Below are 21,532 nucleotides of genomic sequence, written 5' to 3'. Positions count from 1 at the left end.
CGGGGGCCGCCAGGGGGGCCGCCACAGTGGGGAGCCCGCGCACCACGGTGGGGGGCGGCCCCCGCTCGCCGCAGCTGGAGAGGGCCCATGCGCAGCAGCGGGGACCCAACGCAGGCAAAAATAAATAAATAAAATAAAGTAATTTATTAAAAAAAAAAAAAAAAGAAGCCTCTGAAAGAACAGAAAGGGTTACAGAGAATGGAATGCCTTTAAATGATTGGAGAGAATTTTGTGTGGCGAAGCAGTTATCAAGAGATGAAACTAGACACAGAGCAGGAGAGGCACTGAAACCTTTAAATTTGAACTTTTTCCTAAGGACAAAGTAAAGCTTCAGCAGGTTTAAAGTGGAGAGTAAAATAACCAGATGTGTAGGCTATGAATCCACGCCCTGCAAAATATGTGGTGCAAATTACGGGCTATGCAGAACCAGTGAGGAAGTATAAAACAGTGTTCCAGACTAAAGGTAATGGCAGCCTGGACTAGGACAGAGGCTGTGGAGGCCTAAAACAGTGGGAAGGCGTGAGAGACAGGCTGGATGAGCAAGAGTATTAACACAGAACACTGTATATCCCCTCTTCTGCCGCAAGCACCTAGCATCGGGGCAATAAAATACTGCCCAATGTACTTGCAAAATTTACCAAATAATATAAGAGTAAAAACTGAAAGAATGATCAAAGAAAAAAAATAAGCCAAAATATATTATTAAGCATAACTACAGCACTTACTGTATTTTTCATTTATTGTAGTTTCTCATTCACTGTAACCGAAAGTGTTTTCAGTGCATATTTACTGTGTACCCACAATGTACAGCTAGCAAATTTACAGCAGAAGCAACAACAACAAACAAATACAGGTCAATGGAAAGATATGCTTGTGTTAATTAAAAATGCACAACTTGCTAAAATGATAGTGGATTACATCATTGTCTCTATACATCTGAGGGTCATAAATATCATGATTGAAAAGGCTTTGGGGTAGAATAGGATGTGTAATTATGGGGAATAGATGAAATAAAGAAATGAAAAGCTTAATATTTCTGAAGATCACATCCTCTATTTCTTTCCCTTAATGTTTCTAAATAATTCTAAATTTTGCTTAAAATATATATAATAAAATGATATCTATTGAATGCCAACATATTTCTGCACTGTGCTAGGCATTCTGACAATGATTACACTCACTACTAATGTAATAGAGGGGCAGATTTGATATTTACAACCAGAAGAGTGCCTGGCACATTATCAGTATTCAGTAAATAATTATTGAATTTATGAATAACTGCTTTATAAGGAAGGTTGATCCTGGGGTCCTTTAAGCAAAGTGATGAGTTTGGATGCTAAAAAGGAGAGTCTAGGAGACTGGAAAGACCTAAACTGCTTTTAATGACAATGAGAATTTTAGAATTCCTGGGGGCAATCCAAAAGTAAGGGGGTGAGGACAAGTGAGGAAAAAAAGTCGGAAAGGAGTCAGAGAGATGACCTGAGGCTGGTGACTACCTGGGGAAGGACAACAGACAATATCCAGAGGGCATTAAATAGCAAAGATAGCCAATATTCAATCTGTATTTGTTACCATTGATCATACACACACACACACACACACACACACACACACACACACACACACACACGCTCTACCATCCATAAACTCCTTTTTTTTAAATTCAACTCTTTACATAAATAGTTTGTGTGAATGGATTTTGTGGAAATTAAAGACAAGTAGTGGTGAGAATAAAGGACAGAATCAAGAGGATTAACAAGCCAACCTACTAACTGAACCAATTAAGTAAGAACAGGGCTCACAGCCAGAGGTGATCTTGAGCATACAAAGCTCTGGGATTTTGAAGCAAAGGTCCAAAGGGAGGGCTTTGGACTTTCACAGGGCATAAGTACATTAGAGCCAGTTCGTACAAACTTGTGAGAGCCACTAGTCAAATTTTCAGAAATTTCTCCAGCTGGGTGATTTCATGTTGGTGGCTTCAAAATGGTCATGGTGGGATTGTTTACACCATGGAAATGAACAAATGCTAACTCAGTGCTATACTTTTCTCCCCAAGAGCGAGATTACCAGCACTCCATGGAAACTTACCCAGCTCTTAGGAAGCACAGGAATCCTAACTGACCCTTGTGTTAAGTAAAACTACAATTTATTTCCTGTCTGGGTTCTCAGATAAATAAAGGAGTGGGGAGAGGGCAAAGGAAGGACCTAGTAAACTAAAAGAGTAGGCTGTGCTGGCCAATAGGGCACCATTAGCCACATCTGGCTATTCAAATATAAAACTAAATAAAATTTAAAATTAAGCTTCTCAATAGCACCAGTCATACTTCAAGAGTTAGAAAGCACATGTGGCTAGTAGCTACCATTTTCAACAATGTGGATATGGAACGTTTCTATCAATACAGAATGTTTAGCTGAACAGTGCTCATAGACTATCTAATTTGAGAAACGTCACATTTTTCTTTCTAGGTTTCAAAATCCCCCAGTCATTGTGGTAAGGCTTCCTGGTGAGGTTGTAAACATCCTTCTTGGTCTCCTAATATTTGAGCAAAGTATCTGATCATTATTGATTACATCTCTTTACTAACAGATCGTGTGCTGTTTTTAAAAGGCTTCAGCCAGAAACTAACAAAACTCTAACATAAACCTTTTAATAACTTCCATGAATGGAAATTTTGTGGTAAAAATTTTAGGAGTTTAAGTAAAATAACACCATTTAAAAAAATTAAATTATAATGATAAATCAGAAAAATATTTTAAAGTTTATATAATGTGAAAAACCATAAGAAGAAATAAAGGGCTTCCCTGGTGGCTCAGCGATTAAGAATCTGCCTGCCAATGCAGGGGACATGGGCTCGAGCCCTGGTCCGGGAAGATCCCACATGCCGTGGAGCAACTAAGCCCATGCGCCACAACTACTGAGCCTGCGCTCTAGAGCCCGTGAGCCACAACTACCGAAGCCCACGCGCCTAGAGCCCGTGCTCCGCAACAAGAGGAGCCACCGCGATGAGAAGCCTGCGCACCACAAGGAAGAGTAGCCCCCGCTCGCCACAACTAGAGAAAGCCCGCACGCAGCAACGAGGACCCAGTGCAGCCAAAAATAAATTTAATAAAAAGAAGAAATAAAGAAAAAATAATAATTGTGATATTATTGTGTGTAACTAGCTAATTTAAAATTTTACTGCTTCCAGTAGCCTAGAATGTAAAAAATGTCTAAAATGTTTAATAATTCTCTGAGTTAAAACATATCATTGTATATGTTTATTTGATGGGGGATGGGGTTGGGGGATAAAAAATCACATTACATAGAAAGTAGCACAGAAAAAAAGAGTAAACGAGTTAAGAAATCAAGAGATAATAAATAGTATTTCATGGAGGAATGTGTTTTAAAAAATAAAAATCTTTACAAAGTTTGTAACCTATGCAATGAGACGTCTGAAAACATCATTTTAAGGGTTTTATCGCATAGTGTTCAACAAATTCTCAGTGCTAAGGGCGCTGGTGGAAGTAATGGCAATAACATAAGCACCCCAGGCTCCTAAATCAGGGGTCTTGGAGTAAGAGCTGAGGGAGGGAACAGTGTGCTGAGTTGAAGCTTGGACACACCATCCTGCATTTGTTCCTAAAGGGATTATCAGAAGTGCTTCAAGTGCAGAGACCTGTATATACCTGTACTTTCTGACATCAAACCATCAAATTATGGGCACCACTTTAATTGAGACTATATCTGAAATAATAACTTGGTGACGTACCAGACAATATTGATTACAAAAAAAAAAAAGAGAGAGAATTTTCTTTTAAGAGTACAATGCTGTGACTTGAGATTACTTAGGAGTAACTAAAGCACTCAGAAAGAAGCATTAATTCTTTCTGATACGATTGAATTGATGACTTCACAGCCTTGAAAAAAGTAAACTCTGCAAGAATAACTAGGGCACTGTACGGAAAGCAATCAACAACAGACAGAGTGGTGTTTGATATAGCCAGCTGGCAAGTGAATATAGGTCCCAGCAAGCATTCTTCCACATAAAATTGTTATAAATGTTATTGACTTTGAAGATGTCCTGGCCTATTATGATAGCAAATGTGTCATAAACCATTGATGAGTCATGAATAAGCCTCCTACAAATAAAGAAATACGTAATAGTGCCACAATTCGATCTTTTTATCAAGGATAACTAAATCCAGAAACTCTCAAGTAATGGTGCAGGTCTCTACACATCCCTAGAGATGTCTGCCAGGTTGAGAGTTGTTTATTATTGAGTTGGTAAGTACAAGTCCAAAGGATTACTAGCTGTCCCTTGTATTCAGTCCATTCTCTCCCTTTTTTTTTTTTTTTTTTTTTTCCTCCCTTTTAATCACGTATCACAAGGCACCTTTTCAAAAGATTTGCTACACATTCACCAAGTGTACATAATCTCTCTAATCTTCCAGTTCACTATCAGATAAAGAATTAAGGTTAATTTTACATGCCTTATTTGATTTTGGTGAACCCATGCTGGGTCTTTGTGATTAGCACTTCCCCTAGGTCACAATAAATAATCCTTTCCTAATACTTTCTGAAATATTGATCAAGGTTAACATTAAGGTTACAAGATCGTTTTTATTCAGAGTTTTAAAAAATTCTAGAGACCACTGAAGCATGATTAAAATGCAGAATAAGTACTATATAAGAAATCACTGTACAGGATCTGCAGGAGTACTTGGAAAATATGTGAGTTAGAGTATAACAATTTTCACATTTCTCTGATAATCTGAAGTTCACTGTTTAGAGGGGCACTTCCATGGACATATGTTGAATATTAGCAAGTAGTTGATGCTGTCTTGAGATTATTTAATAGATAGTAAATGTATACGCAAATATCAACTTTTCTTAAGTCTCAGAAAAATGAATCCTTGAGTGCATATGCTGTGGAGATGAGTTTTGCCTGAATAGGAAATAAGAAAGTATACGTGTGAGTTACATTTTAATACACATGTACATATTAGGGAAAAAGCCAATATAAACAAATTGAGTAATTTGCATAATAGTTGTACCAAAATTCCTCTCTTTAAGAATCCTTCTCCCAATTAGTAATGCAAGAATCTTTTGATCATTGCTGAAAAATCAGTACCTCAGGATAGCATTAATACTGATATCCTTCTCCTAGGGAAAAATATAATGACAATAATATAATTTTGCACACATTCCAGTTTTGCATACATCTAAGTACAAGAAACCTTAATTTATATCAAGTTCCTTTTTTAATAGTTACATGACTAAGAAGTAAAACTAGAGAGTTTTAATGTTTATGGAGTTCTTTTTCATTCATTCATTCAGCAAATATGTATTGAGCATCTACTCTGTGCCAGATGCCACTCTAGGCTCTGGAAACATAGTGATTAAGCCCCCAGAAGCTTGCCGCCAAGGAGTTTTCAATTCTTCTTAGTAAAGCGCATGTTTGTTGGACATGCCAGAACAGTGCTTACTACAAAGAAGGTATTCAGTCAAATGCGTATTGAATGATCCAACTAAACCATCTTTAGGAGCTACTTATTTTTTTCATACGTAACTTTTCCATGAAACATAATTTGACCTTCAGAATATCAAGCAGAATAAATAAAACTCATAATAATGATAAATATAGGAACTATGTATTGACTGCTTATAATATACCAGATACTGCACTAGGCATCTGACCTACATTTTCTCATTTAATTTTCACAAAAACCTCATGAAGTGAGAACTGTTAGTGTCTTTCCAGATGAGGAAACTAAGTTTTATCCATAAGGTCATATGGATGCCCTTTATCCAGGCAGCCTGAGTCCACAGCCCTTGAGATAAACTTCTATGTAACATTAAAACATAGTTATTTCTTTCCTATAAATTTATTTATATTTATTTATATTTATTAGGTGAACACTATGTAAAAAAGTCCGTGTGCTAGCCAAATAATCACACTCCAACAATAACTACTACAATAAATAGAACACGATATAGTCTCTTGCTGGATTCAAGGGGTATAGTCATATACTTAGGAAAGGTAGATGGTATGTCACTGATGAATATACATTAGATTAATTTCAACTGAATAAGAATTTGTCTGATAACCACTATGTGAATGGAATTACATATATAGACAAAAATAACTATCAGTCGGACTCAACTAAAAGATTGCAGGTAGCACAGAATAGCATCAGCCACTATTTTAGCAGAGTTTCTAAATTCGTTCTAGTTTTATGTGTACTCAATAGATACATTTACCTAGGGTGATGAGTAGTATTGAAAGCTTCCTTACCCTTAGTCCTGAATGCTTTCATTTTTGCAAATACTCTAAGATAGAGACTGATGTTCACAAGTGTGGCCATCAGATGGCACTAGCCTTTTCCTTTTCTGAAGAGAAGAATTTTGTATGCAAAATTCAGAGACTACAGTGTCACTAGAGGCAAGGGGACAGAGCAAGAGGCAAATTAAACGACTTTTCTAGCCAACAGAGGATATGACTAGTATGTTTATCATTCCTTCTAATTTTTTTTTCACTTTTGTAATTGCTGAAACTGATCTGTACTCAGATCTTTTGAAAGCTCCCCATTGGACTTGGGATTAAAAACCTTTACAATCCAGATCTCCACAGCTTGGTGATTTTACCTCTTATCACTCCCTCCTTGCTCATGCCATTCCAGCCTCACTGCATCTTTTACAGTCCCGTGATCTCTGGGACATTTTCAGTTACTCTTTCTTTCACATGGAACTTTTCCCACTGCCTTGTGCTCAGCTCACTCTTTCACTTCATTCAAATCTCTGCTCTGATAGCAGCTCCCTAGAGAGGGCTTCCAGACCACTCTGTGGAAATAGCACCTTCCTAACTCTCTATTCCCTTACCCTCATAATTCTTCCTAGCACTTATCACTCAAAGATGTTATAACACATACCACTTATTGTCTGTTTCCTTCACGAGACTGGGAAGTTCTATAAGGGCAAGAGCTTGGTCTTTTCACTGTTACTGCCTAGCATCTAGAAGATTGACTCTCATGGTAAGACTCAATAAGTGAACACATAAACAAATGAATGAATGAGTGAACGAACATCTAGAAAGAATTACAGAAATCATTTGTCAAGAGTGCAGATTTGCCTTGCACCAATGCCATCAACAAGTTTACTTTTACTTTTATACCTGTTTCATTTTGATTTCTTAAAATTTGAAAATTTCTAAATTAACCTGAGGTAAGCAGGTTAAACATACGTTTCAGATTCAAGTATTGTTGGCCTAAACTCCTATATATGAAATTGTGGTTTTATTTTTACACATTTTTACAGATATTAATTTTTTGACCCCATCACCAGCATCACAGAATCCAATTTGATTTTACTTTCAGCTGAGACAGGAATGGCTGTCTTTAGGGGTGAAAATTAGTCTTTATATTCTAATGCATGAAGGCTAGGAGGAGCAGTGTATATAAATAACACTGTATGAGGAGTTATTTTTGTGATTGTTTTGAAGATTGGAAATATGGTCATAGGGGTTCTTTTAATGTCTATATAAAGCAGAACCAAAAGGTCAACCAATGGGAAGAGAGAAGATTTTTTTCCCTCATTCCCCCATGTATCTTTGCCCTTTTGTACTGTAAATTGCATAGGCTGGCATTTAAATGCGCAATGTCAAAGGCAAAGCGCTTGCCTTCAACCTATGCTAAAGGACAGCTGACAAGGGGCAGAAAGAAAAATCCTGCCAAGAGCTTTCAATGCTGAACTTGCCTATCGCACATACCACCTCTCCAGTTTCTCATATTACATTATTTACCTTCTGGACAAAAGTTGCCAGAGGAGCGACTTTTCTTCCAACAGAGCAACAGCTATATTCCACCTCTGAGACCAATAACCCCTCCTAGCCGCCTCTGTTAAACAAAGACACCAAGGATGATGATCTGAACCATTTCGGCCCTTAAATCACGTTTGTAACAGCAGCTATTTTTGTCCAAGGCTATTTCTACATTCTGCTTATTTGGCTCTCACAAGTAAAATTACTCATCCAGGACTGGGTAGGTGTAATGCACAAATGCAAGTGGAGTTCAGACACTAATAAGGACATGCTGTAATAATTTCGACCAGAGGCAACTTGTCATAATGGGTAGGGTAATTGTGGCAGTTATTTTCCTGGTCTAGGAATACCAGCCAGCTGGCAAGGAAGGGTGGATGCGCACACTACTGTCTTCCAGAAACTCAGTAGGAAAGGGACTAAAAAAATCAGTTTGTGCTCACATCATCAATATGTCTTCAGCTATTGTTCCACATATTGTGTGTGTTGTTTGTCTGTGGGTAGTCAAACCAAGCAGCTGACAGACAAGTTATTTAATCAAGAAGTTGCTAAAACCAATCATAAAGTTTAAAAAAATGTTTAGCTTTAGAAAGAGAAATGAAGGATTATCTACCCAAGTTTTCAAATTTCTCTTTTTCCAGCTTCAAGGTAAGCGATGATGATGACATTCTTCCATCACCAACACTGGCACTCTAAAAGCAGTGATGGTCAAAGAGAAACTTCTTCATGCACGCCCAACTTCCATGGAGGTGCCTACTGGAATCTCGTGTCATTTGACAGAGTGTCCTCTCCCAAGATACTCCTTTCCTCAGGCTGGCCCCCAATCTCAACCAAGAGCCACGGATGCTATTCCAACTCCTTGGTTTAAAAAGAAAAAGCAGAAGCCTGGAATGATGAGGGACTTGTTCAAGGTCATGCAGCCAGTGGCAGGAGTAGACCTCACATTTAGTCTTCCAACTCCCAGGAGAGTATTCTGTTTCATTGCTCATGGCTACTTCCTTCATGAGCCTTAATGAGTGCTTTCTTTATTTGGTGTTATGGACTGACGCTTATGCCTCCCCCCACCAAATTCATATGTTGAGGCTCTAACCCCCAAAATGTTGATATTTGGATATGGGGCTTTTGGGAGGTAATCGGGGTTAGATGAGGTCATGAGGTTAGGCCCTGATCTGAAGGGGTTAGTGCCCTTATGAGAAGAGACACCAGAGAGCATTCTCTCTCCATGTATATGCAGCAAGGAAAGGCCATGTTGAGCACACAGTGAGATGGTGGCTGCCTGCAAGCCAGGAGGAGACTCAGAATGAAATCTACATTGCTGGCACCTTGATCTTACCTCATCACCTCCAGAACTGTGAGAAATAAATTTATATTGTTAAAGCCATCCAGTCTATGGTATTTTGTTATGGTAGCCCAAGCAGACTAATAGATCTGGCAGCAAAGAATCACCCTAGAATCACATATGGGCCCCATACCAAGCCAGCTGAATCATAATTTCTCAGGGGGTGATAGAGTCTGGTGCTCAACATATCTAAATCTCTGGGAAAGTATGATTTAAAAACCTGCCTAGATGGGGATGCAATTGTCTATACTGAATATTTTTGAGAATGAAAGGGAGTGTGATTAATAACTATACCATTACAACAGATGCAAACTGATATGTATGTCACCTTGATCTTGGGTGATCCTGAAGCACCCCCTTGCTCCCAGTTGCTGACAATCACTGAAGCTTTGACCCTGGTTTTGAAATCAGAACAGAGTTCAAGTTCTGATCCCTTCTTGTATAAGCAGTAGGATCTTTTACTCTTGGAAAAAAAATGAATATGTGATTCTCTTTGCTCATCTGTGAAATGTGGGTGGTAATTTTCGTCCGTTTGTCTTTAGTACCTGAGTGGTTAAAACATTATAATAGAAATGAATGTTGATGTGAATGGGCCAATCTCATATAAAGGGGAATCCTGAAGTTTTAAGGCAATAATGCAAGCAATAATAATGTGTGGATATAAATGTTAGTTTCTCTTCTCTTATGGCTTTAATATATAAAATTACAACTATCTCAAGCAACCTAATTTCTATTGTGCTGCTTTTGGACAGAAATCATTGTTAAAGTCAGTTTTTATAGTTGTAAGAAAACAAATGGTTTCCATAAAGTTTAGAAGTGACTCTCCTTCTGTCATGTAATGATGGCAAAGGGTGGCAGCTCAGATACGAGTATCCTTTCAAGTCTTCTTTCTGGTTCTACTGTTTTTCTAGAGGAGATGCCATGACTTTTCTAACAGCAAAACTGTCTATTATTCTCTTAAAACAATTAACACAAAAACTTTTGAATTCAGTGAAGGTCAGAGGATTAATAGGTTTTATCTGCAATGTGTTTGAGAAGCTAATTAAGACTCCACATACAGCAGAGGAGACTGGGAATACAATATTTAGCTTTTCTCTACATGACCACTGTGAGCAAAAGTGAATAGAGAAAGACAAAGTGATTTGCCTCACTGACAGGAGGCAAATCCTTTTTAAAGGAAATAAAACTAAAAATACTTCTCTTTGACAGAAGATGCTTCCTTTATTTATTGAACAAATGTATTCAGCATCTGCTTTATACTGGCATTATTCTAGGTTCTGCATATTCAGTATTGAACAAAACAGATATGGTCTCTATTCTTTTTTTTTTTTTTCTTTTCTTTTTTTAGCTTAGAGGCAACCTGATTAACAAAGAAATCACATTAAAAATTAATGAAAAGAACTTTAATTGTGGTCAACAAACGAGAAAAGGGAAATATTCTTTGGTTCCCCAAAACATTATTTAACAAAACTGACTTAAACAGCCAACTTAAATATTGACATGAAAACAAGCGTGTTATTTAAAGTCATCATAACGAGAAGAAATCCATTTCCCTGTAATTATTTTATATTCATTTACTACAATATTCTTCTTCCAGTTAAAAGAGAGGAAATAACAGAGACCTCAAAATTCTCTGGGGAACATTATCTGCTAAAATAATGTTTTAGCAGATACGGTTTTTTTGTCTTGCTCTGAACCTTGGTTGCCATACAGTGTGTCATTTTCCTTTATAGTGTTTTGAATGGCTATCTTCTCTGAATACATCATGTCGGGTCAGGTCCCCCCTTATCTCTCACCAGCACTATTTTAATAGATTTGAACTCCATATTATTTATTAAGATCGTTTTCCAACTAGTATTTCTCTTGGTCTTTCCCACCTGACAGGTTAATATTTGTATGTTATGTATACACACATTTATGCACACACACACATACATCATCATGTCAATCCCTTGTTTTTACACTTTCAGTGGCTCTCCATTATCTGCCAAATGAAGTGTAAGTTAGGTATGCCCTCAAAGCTAATAATCAGCTTCCTTTTTCATCAGTACCTGGCTTCCCAATTTTACTTCCCTTTCTTCCCCAGTCTGCTCTCTCTCCATGCTTTATATGGACTTTTCTCCATCTTCTTTCGACCTAACCTATATTGCCCCTTTCAGGGGAACTCAGCCACCAGAGGGAAACATAACCCAGTTCTGCCCACACATCTAGCATGTGACCCAAGTTTTGCCAATCAGTATATTCCCTGGGAATTTTGAGTTACATGATTTTCCTTGGGATTCAGTGTTTAAAGGCAATATAAGCCTTAAGCTTACAAAAAATAATCTTGCAACAAGGTGTAGAGAGATTACATGAGACTATAGGTAAGCAATAAGTTGCTGAGAGATGGGAAAAAAGAGATCAAGAGAGAAAGCCATGATAATATCCTTTATTCCTCCCCTTGGACTCCCAAGGAAAGTAATCCAATAAATTATAAACTAGTTTGAATTGAACTCATCATGATGAATCAGAATTAAAATATTCCTCACAAAATAGTGGGTACTCCAAATATTTTTAAAATAATTCAAGTCCCCATGATCTTCACATGAAGATTGTAATGGCAAATCATTATTGCTCACAGTTTACACAGCAGTAATTTAAGATAAAATAGTTGAATAAAATTGTGCAAGGTTATGTAACAAAACTTAGACCTAACAAAAGAAGCATTTGATGTTTTCAGTACTTACTTCCTAAGGCTAAATTCTAGATTACAAACCCCTCTAATTTCCTCTGTTTACCTCAATAATGCCAGTCATCATAGGTTTTAACACCTCCTGGATCTATAATAGATAGTGCAAATTATAACAGAGAAGATATGTGTTTTCAAGGGGCTGCCAGGAAAAAAAAATAGCAAAAAGACATAACAGGAATAAAGTACAGATTATTATGTAACAGAAAGGATAGTGAGCTCTTTCTAACTGCAGTTACTAGAGAAGCTAATAAATGTAAAAGCATTATGGGATGTTGTATTATCTCTAATTTGTCTTGGGCTGACTCACTGTGTTTATTAATAGTTTGGAGAGAGAAACATGTTGTTAATTTTATACTCCAGCTATAAAATGACATCTTTTCAAATTGAAAATCAAAAAGAAAGGCAGGTTTAAACTCAGAATAAAATTAAAAGAATCATTTGGGTTTGTTTTCTATTTTATTTATAAAATAAAACAAATGAGAGTCACCCCTACTTTTAAAAAGAAACAATTTTAATTACATTAACATGATGTTTTCTGGCAAGCAAGTGCTGAATAGACAAATATAGTTTCCTTTCTAAGTCTGGTTAAGTATATACGTATTGTTTTCCACTCTCTAAAGCAGACTACCATAAACAAGCACCTAAGAAATATCAGAGAAAAATTATTTTCCTCTTATAAGAATTCATGCAGCAACCTGAAATCCATCAAACACAAAATCCTTGATACAATTTATCTACCTGCTTGATTTGATATAGTTTTTATAATGCTATACCTATTCTAAATCTGTATGGAAATTTCATTTGGTAATGAACATATAGGTTGGAAATAACAGAATCCCAGCATAAACTAACTCGGACAAACAGAGGAAGAATCCCAGCATAAACTAACTCGGACAAACAGAGGAATTAACTAAATGATATAACCTAATGGCAGGAGGTCAGGGGATGGTAGTTTCCAGGGACACGTGGATCATAGGGTTGAAATACCATTAAAATTCTACCTTCATCCTTTGCTTCTATGTGTCAGCATTATTTTCAAGATTGGCTGTCACAACAAGGGTGTAAACATAACCAATGACATTTCCTGGACTCACATTACCTAATCTGACCACCTTAAAGGAAGAGACCATCTTTCTTTTGTCCTTTGTAAAATGTCCATGGACAAGACTCTGGTTCAGCTTGGATCATGCATCCACACTCACGGGTAGAGTGGCAGGTACATCAGTGATGATGATTTGAACCCTCATTTGAGCTATGTGATCAAAATTAAAGAGGAGAATCATTCACCAAATGAGCAGGGTGAGAAGAAAAGGTTTATAATCGTGGCTTTTTTCATCTGCATTATATTTTTACAGGCTCTCTACAAGTAAGGAAGAATAACTCATACATTAATTGGCTTTCTGTCTGTGATTGTATTAAAACCACTTGCTAGCTAAAAGACATCACATGTTGATTGTAGCTGTCTTTTTGATAAAAACTTGAGTGAAGCTAAAATTCAATTGAAACCACAAATTAAAATTTGCACGTACTTGTAAAACCCAAATGCTGAAACTATTGGAAATGAAAGAAATTTATTCAAGAAACAAATGATTAGAAATGGCAAGAACATGTGGTTAGAACCTCAAGTTAATGACCTTGCTGCACAAAAGGGCTGCCCTGGAATTATCAGCAGCCATCAGTTCATGAAGCCTTTTACAGCATTGTGGAGACTTTAGATTTTACTCTGAGTGAGATGGAAGCCTCAGTAAAGGTTGAAGCAGAGGGAGGTATGATCTCCATTGGCCTGCGTGCCTCAACAGCTATAATGAGTTCAGCCCCTTTTTACCATGTAGTATGAACAAGAAATAACTTTGTCAAAGTTGCTGAAATTTTTAGGTTTTCTGTTGTTGTTGTTGTTGTTGTTGTTGTTACAGTATGACCTTGCCTACAGAAATAAGAGATGATGGTAACTGAATGAGCGTAGTTCTTAAAGATAGTGAGAAAGGGCCCTCTATGTCAAAGGTGAAGGTGACAGGATTTAATAATAGGTTGAGGAAGAGAAATAAAGGAGTCACTAGTGATTAGAGACATTTGTGCCTAAGCAGAAAAAAGAATGATATGATAATTTATTGATAAGAGGAAGAGAGCTGAGTGTAGGGAACACATTCTAGGGTATGTGTATATGAAAATTTGAGTTTGTTTTTTATAAACCATATTAATTTGGGGATGTCTAATAGATATTTAAATGGAGATGTGGAATAGGAAAGTGGATAGATGAGTGTAGAGTTTAGGGAGATATCAGAACTGGAGACATACATTGGAGACTCATTATCTTAAAGATGGTATCAAAACCATGGGACTGTACGAGGTTACATAGGAAGTGAATACAGAGAAAGAGACATAGGATTGAGCCCTGGGTTGCTTCCATTTTTAGATGCCAGAAAGAAAGGGAGGAAACAAGCAAAAAAGACCAAGAAAGAGCGACCAGAATGTTAAAAGGAGAAAGTATTGTCCAAGAGGCTGAGTAAAGAAAGAGGGATCAACTGTCAAATGCTCTTGAGTACTGAGAATTCACATTTGGATGTGGTATTGTGGAGGTCAGTAGCGCCCTTGACAAGAATTGTGTGGGTTCAAAAGCCTAAATACAGTGAGTACATGAAAGACTGGAAGAAGAGTGTAGAAAACCCATAAAGAGTTTAGCTCCAAAGGGGATTTGAGAAATGGGACAATAATCTGAGACGAACTGCCATCAACAACAGGACATGTGTTTTAATGTATAAGAGATGTTATAGCACGTTGTAGGCTACTGGGAATGACCAGTAGAAGAAGTCAAAATGAATTTGCAGAGGAAAGAATTGCTGGAGAAACATTCCTGAGTTAGCAGATGGAAATAGCATATTGTGCACAAGTGAAAAAATTGTTCCTGTAAGTATGAACATTTGTATTGTATTGTATTGTATTGTATTGTATTGTATTGTATTGTATTGTATTGTATTGTATTGTATTGTATTGTATTGTATTGTATTGTATTGTATTGTATTGTATTGTATTGTATTGTATTGTATTGTATTGTATTGTATTGTATTGTATTGTATTGTATTGTATTGTATTGTATTGTATTGTATTGTATTGTATTGTATTGTATTGTATTGTATTGTATTGTATTGTATTGTATTGTATTGTATTGTATTGTATTGTATTGTATTGTATTGTATTGTATTGTATTGTATTGTATTGTATTGTATTGTATTGTATTGTATTGTATTGTATTGTATTGTATTGTATTGTATTGTATTGTATTGTATTGTATTGTATTGTATTGTATTGTATTGTATTGTATTGTATTGTATTGTATTGTATTGTATTGTATTGTATTGTATTGTATTGTATTGTATTGTATTGTATTGTATTGTATTGTATTGTATTGTATTGTATTGTATTGTATTGTATTGTATTGTATTGTATTGTATTGTATTGTATTGTATTGTATTGTATTGTATTGTATTGTATTGTATTGTATTGTATTGTATTGTATTGTATTGTATTGTATTGTATTGTATTGTATTGTATTGTATTGTATTGTATTGTATTGTATTGTATTGTATTGTATTGTATTGTATTGTATTGTATTGTATTGTATTGTATTGTATTGTATTGTATTGTATTGTATTGTATTGTATTGTATTGTATTGTATTGTATTGTATTGTATTGTATTGTATTGTATTGTATTGTATTGTATTGTATTGTATTGTATTGTATTGTATTGTATTGTATTGTATTGTATTGTATTGTATTGTATTGTATTGTATTGTATTGTATTGTATTGTATTGTATTGTATTGTATTGTATTGTATTGTATTGTATTGTATTGTATTGTATTGTATTGTATTGTATTGTATTGTATTGTATTGTATTGTATTGTATTGTATTGTATTGTATTGTATTGTATTGTATTGTATTGTATTGTATTGTATTGTATTGTATTGTATTGTATTGTATTGTATTGTATTGTATTGTATTGTATTGTATTGTATTGTATTGTATTGTATTGTATTGTATTGTATTGTATTGTATTGTATTGTATTGTATTGTATTGTATTGTATTGTATTGTATTGTATTGTATTGTATTGTATTGTATTGTATTGTATTGTATTGTATTGTATTGTATTGTATTGTATTGTATTGTATTGTATTGTATTGTATTGTATTGTATTGTATTGTATTGTATTGTATTGTATTGTATTGTATTGTATTGTATTGTATTGTATTGTATTGTATTGTATTGTATTGTATTGTATTGTATTGTATTGTATTGTATTGTATTGTATTGTATTGTATTGTATTGTATTGTATTGTATTGTATTGTATTGTATTGTATTGTATTGTATTGTATTGTATTGTATTGTATTGTATTGTATTGTATTCAGCCAAGAAGGCAGAGGCCATAAGGAGATGAATGAAGAATGTCAGTGGATTCCATGGTCAGAGCTCATGAGATCTGTCTTCTAATTTTTATTTTCTAAGGGAACAAGGAAGCAAGGTATCCAGCTGATAGAGAAGAAGGGTGAAAAGGTGAAGAACAATTGTAAAAAGGGGAACAGGGAAATAGTAGCCTCAGAATGGAGACAGTAAACTCTTAGGTTTCTATTCCTAAAAAGTTATAGAATCACTTGGCAGCACCAGTTCAAAAGACTCTATTTACTTGAAAAATGTCCACCAAGGCACTGCATATGAGGAATAGTGGAGCAATAATAACAAGTAATATAAATTCCTAGTAATATAAATATAAATGTAAATTTAGTGAATATACTTATTTTTAGGGAGAAGAGGGCCCATTTCATCTATTCTTTGATAAACTTATTTCACATGTTCAATGCCATGTTTGGTTTTTTTGGGTTTTTTTTATTTGTTCTTTGATTTGTATAACTTGAGTATCTACCCACCTCTACATCACCACAGTATCTTTCAGGACAATTATTTTTATCTGCCTCTGCTTCTGATGTATTTTAGCATTAGCTTTTTCATTCGTTCATCTTTTTGACTTTATGTTCTAAGATTAATACAGCTAACAGGACTATAATTGACTAAGATAATTGCTCCACTTTTTTCCTGAAACTGAAATCATCTCTGGAAAAAAAAAAAGCTTCTTTTGATTACAGAAGTATTATATATGCTCCTCCATGCCTCCTTCATAAGTAAAAGACAAACTTCCTAAAACATAATCACAATTCTTATTTTCCAGCCTGAAAACTTTTGCTGTCTGAAAGCTTTTTTCCCTGACTTTTGCATCATAAGTAATTGTTGTACTGTCTCTTCTACTTTAAGCTCATTGTCATTGGAGTTTTACTTCTGAGATGTTTCAAGATATTTCTTTACCCTGAAGGCAATTAATCATTTTTCAATATATGTTATATATTTTATTTCCTTTTCTCATAGTGTCCTGGGTTTATTCAGACATTAATAAAACATGCTCTGATTAGATTCAGAATAATGTTTTATGCTACAGTAGATACACAGTAGAAAGAGTGTGAATTTAGGTTATATACAATTAAAGACAGTGAACATTTACTCTGGAATCAACTCTTGATGAGTCTTTTTTTTTTTTTTTTTAATAATCAGCTAGGAGTTTGACAAATGGCCAAATTAAAATCACAATAATAAAAAGACTTCATTTCAAAAGTTAATCCAGACATCAGTTTCATTTAGCCTGATATTTAATTTTGGAAAAATACAGTCTTATAAGTCTCCTTAAATTTAATATAATTATTCTTCTTATAGGATTAAATCTCAGAGAGATACCCACTCTTCTGCTTGAACACTTGGAATGGTAGACTTCACTGACTGAAAAGATTCCCTATATAATCTTGACCATTCCACAGTGTCTTTTAATTTCAACTATTGAGTCCCAACCCTCAGGGATAATAAAGAGTAAGTACACCTAAATAAGAGGGCACATCAAAGTTATAAACATGTTGATACCCACTCTGGTTTCTCATTTCCATATTAAATATCTACATTTCCAAAGTACTCCCTTCTGAATATAATCTGGTTTATTTAAAAAAATCTTTGCTTAAATTAAAGACTCTTATCCAAGTGAGATTCTAAAACTACAAGGTATAGTGGAAAGATTTCACTCTTTACTCTAGACCATAATATTTTGATTAGTGAAATCTTCAATTTCATTTGCTTTTGGGGGGCCTATATTATAGTACATTATCCTATGCTGAGTTGCTTTTCTAAAATACTTAAGTATTTTCACCATGGATGGTAGCTAAAAAAGTTGTCCCTTATACTATTCTGTAAATAAATTTTTAAAAAATGACTTCTTGAAAAGAACTCTTACGTTGTTGGATTTTTTTCCCATGTAGTAACAATTCCATTTTATTGTGGTTTCATTATACTAATTTAACTTTGAGGGAATCAACTTCACCCTTCCAATTTCAGTCCAAATATCTTGGACAAAGTTTATTTAATTGTTCTGCTTAAAAGATAGGACCTATGGCCTAAGCTAAGACAATCAGATTATTCCCTTACTCTCACCACAAACGTTAGCTCAGGAACCGGTCCACAAGGACCAATATGACTCAATTCAGGTTTTCTGTTTGAGCTCTCAGGAAGCCAATCTATTCTTTTTCTCATAGGACATGAATAAGAGAGGATGTAGGGCAGGCAGTATCTGATATGGCCAATTTGCAATCACATGGGCCAATATCAAGGAAACAGAGTCTAAAAGTGAGGAGAGATAAATCTCATCCTAATGATATCATTGGACCCCTGGGTCAAGATGAACTCGAAGACACTTTACTCTAGAACTGTATTTGGATAAACCAATAAATTCTTTATTTTAGATGGTCTGCCACTTGTGAAAGCAAGTATCTTCAGTGATAAAGCACTGTTAAAATTTTATGAGTTCCAGTTTCCAGCCTGTTTAAAACTATGTTAAATGCATCTAGGTCAAATACCTTATTACATAAGTCTGTAGCATCCCTGTTCTAAATCTCTAACGGATACCAATCTACCAAAAGAAACACAATTTCTATACTCATTCCGTGATCTTAGTGTGAGCCCTTGTACGTGCTCTATTGTGATAGTGGACATGGTATATTATAAATGTCTATTTGCCTATTTTCTAAGGTCTTTGAGAGCAAGTGCCACGTCTTTTATACTGACCTATCTCCAATATTTAGCAGATTTACTTGCAAATGTTATGCACTTATTAAATATTTGTTGAGTGAAAGAAGGAAGGAAAGCATAATTTCTACAAGAAAAAAGAGAATCAGACTTATAGTATATCTTCTTTATTTCCTCCTTTCTTATCCCTGTCTGCAATATGATCTCAAAGGAATTAGGGAAAAAAGAAAAGAAAAGGAAAAAGAAAAGAAAAGAAAAGAAAAGAAAAGAAAAGAAAAAGACACTAAGGCAATCTACAATCGGCGTTTCCTAGAGTTGGAAAAAAAAGTTTGCAGGTTGCTAAAGACAGCGAGCTTTATTTGGTGAACTTCTTACTGCCTTTGCTCCAGCACTAACTGGTAAGCATGGCCAAGATACTTAACTGCTCCAATCCTGAGTTTCCCTTTCTATAAAATGAGCATTATAATACCTACCTCAAGAGTTGTTGTAAGTATTAAATGAGAATACAGTGAATAAATTTAACTGTTATTACTATTACTTTAAAATATCTTGATAAAAAGAATTCATATTGGCACAATTTGCTAAATTATTTTTAAAATATTCTTTTGGAATCCCAGGAGAGGCTGGAATTGAAGGAGATATTATTTGGAAATTTTTTAAGCTTTACTTTTACTGAAAGAAAAATCTTGTAGGCTTTTAGGATACATAATACCAAAAAATTACTGGATATTTTGCTTCTATATGCTTAAATGTATATCTCAGGCCACAAGGGAAACTCAGGCTATGTAATTCCCCAATAAATTGGTCAAAATCCTCCCATATATTAAAATTAAAAAAAAAGAAAAACTTGTTTCTAGTATCTCACTTCCTGTACCACTCTGTGTAATCTTCTCATTAAAATTTAATTTATGGTGTTTGCAAGAGACCACTTTGTTTTAATGTTAAATTATTTTGTTTCTTATTTTTTTCAGAAAATACTTCATTCTGAATATAAACTGCAATTAAAATAATTTATCTAATATGGGTACAGGAAATACTTAAATATCATTATGGATGCATACAGGGAAGAAATAGTCATAGTCTATTTACTCATTCTTCCTCGTATGTATTTCAATCCTCCTTGTTGAAACTACTTCACAAATCATAATACAACTCCCTCATACTCAAGTATGAGGGCTGATTTTGTTTCTGTCTTCAGTGAGAGGGCGGTCTGGATTCTCCATAATAAGCATTAAAAAGCCTATTAAAATAGTCACTTTGTATACTGGTTTACTTTTTCCAGGCCTGAATAATTTTTAATATGAACATTTTCCCTTTCTGAATTTTAAAATTCTTTTTTAAACCAAAATGTCTTTATGTCCTTTCTGCATTGAGCCCAAACACACTTTCGCATTGTTCAAACCCAAAGCTAGAACATGGGGGATTATCTCAGAGATCCCACAGCACATTATGACATTAAATCCCTCTTACTATCTCTGAAGCATTTTAGCTTCTATCTGGCTAATCCAGATGTGATATAAGAGGTAATCAAGGATCACAGTAAGTAACAAGTCAGCCGACTTTCCTGTATTGTTTCATTACAAAATCTCTTACCCTCAAAAGAATAAGCAACTATTGTCTTACATGAGTTCTATGATTACAAAACACTTGAAAATGAATTCTCTTGCCTTCAAAGAAATTCAAGCATTGTAAATGTTTTTAATATAGTCAAGCTGCCATCATCTGAACTCAGACTTGCAATCTAGTCTGTCTGGGAACTAAAAGCTAACTTGAAAGTAATCTACCGTTGCCCTGTAATTTTGGAGCGCCCCGAAATCAAGGCTTGGAATTACTAATTAGATCAGGTCCTATTTGTGCCAAATTCCCGATTATTTACCTGGTGAACAATTTTTAAAATAATTTCATCTAGAATATGCATTAATATAATTGCCCAATATCACTAAAAAGTGTGTGAAGTACCTATATATTATAATTGATATTAACTGGGAGATTACCACAGAATATGTAGAATCCCCCCAAAAATTATTCTAGATTTCAAAGTGTCTAACAAATAATGACAAGCTGATGCATTTGTCAAATCTTGCCCAAATGCTTATGTACCAAATACAAAATTCAAATACAAGATAACTTTCTACAATCAAGTGCTTTTCAAATAGAAAAAGATGGAATGAGCATAAAAAGCTATAATCTTCTCAAAATACAAGTTTGGAAAACAGAAGTTTGCTCTTTTAAATTGAAACTCAACAGTGAACACATATGAAAGATACTATATATTATCTTGCCAATTATATCTGTACATATAAATATTTCAAAAAGTTACTTTTAAATGCAAATCAACGTATTTTCATGGTCTGTAATCTGCCATGTAAATTATTTTGAGCTCTAGTAGCTAGAACAACTTATTACAAAAGTTTCATAAAGTAAAAAGGTGATAGTCTATGTCTGGTAGGCATAGAACTTAATGATATGTTCAAAGCTATAAGCCTCTATAAAGGATTTTTTGCAATTTCTCAATGACTAAAGAAGATCCTATATAGAGGAATCAAGTAGCTAAAGG

The 21,532-nt window shown here is 34.7% G+C and overlaps 1 protein-coding gene and 1 long non-coding RNA gene across 16 annotated transcripts in view; one reads left to right on the top strand and one right to left on the bottom strand.

Annotated features, from left to right (window-relative positions):
- TRDN (triadin) overlaps positions 1-21,532 on the bottom strand; it is a 376,317-nt gene that overhangs the window by 159,296 nt on the left and 195,489 nt on the right. The window lies entirely within an intron of this gene.
- LOC309666923 overlaps positions 16,212-21,532 on the top strand; it is a 59,867-nt gene continuing 54,546 nt past the window's right edge. For both annotated transcript variants that reach the window (XR_014267343.1, XR_014267344.1), the window contains exon 1: positions 16,212-19,373. This is a non-coding gene — a long non-coding RNA (uncharacterized lncRNA). The remainder of the gene's footprint in view (positions 19,374-21,532) is intronic.

This window comes from Balaenoptera physalus (assembly GCF_965194825.1).
Source record: "Balaenoptera physalus genome assembly, chromosome: 9".
NCBI lineage: Eukaryota > Metazoa > Chordata > Mammalia > Artiodactyla > Balaenopteridae > Balaenoptera > Balaenoptera physalus.
The sequence above is the reverse complement of the archived record's forward strand: the minus strand, read 5'-3'. Positions and strand labels throughout refer to the sequence as shown.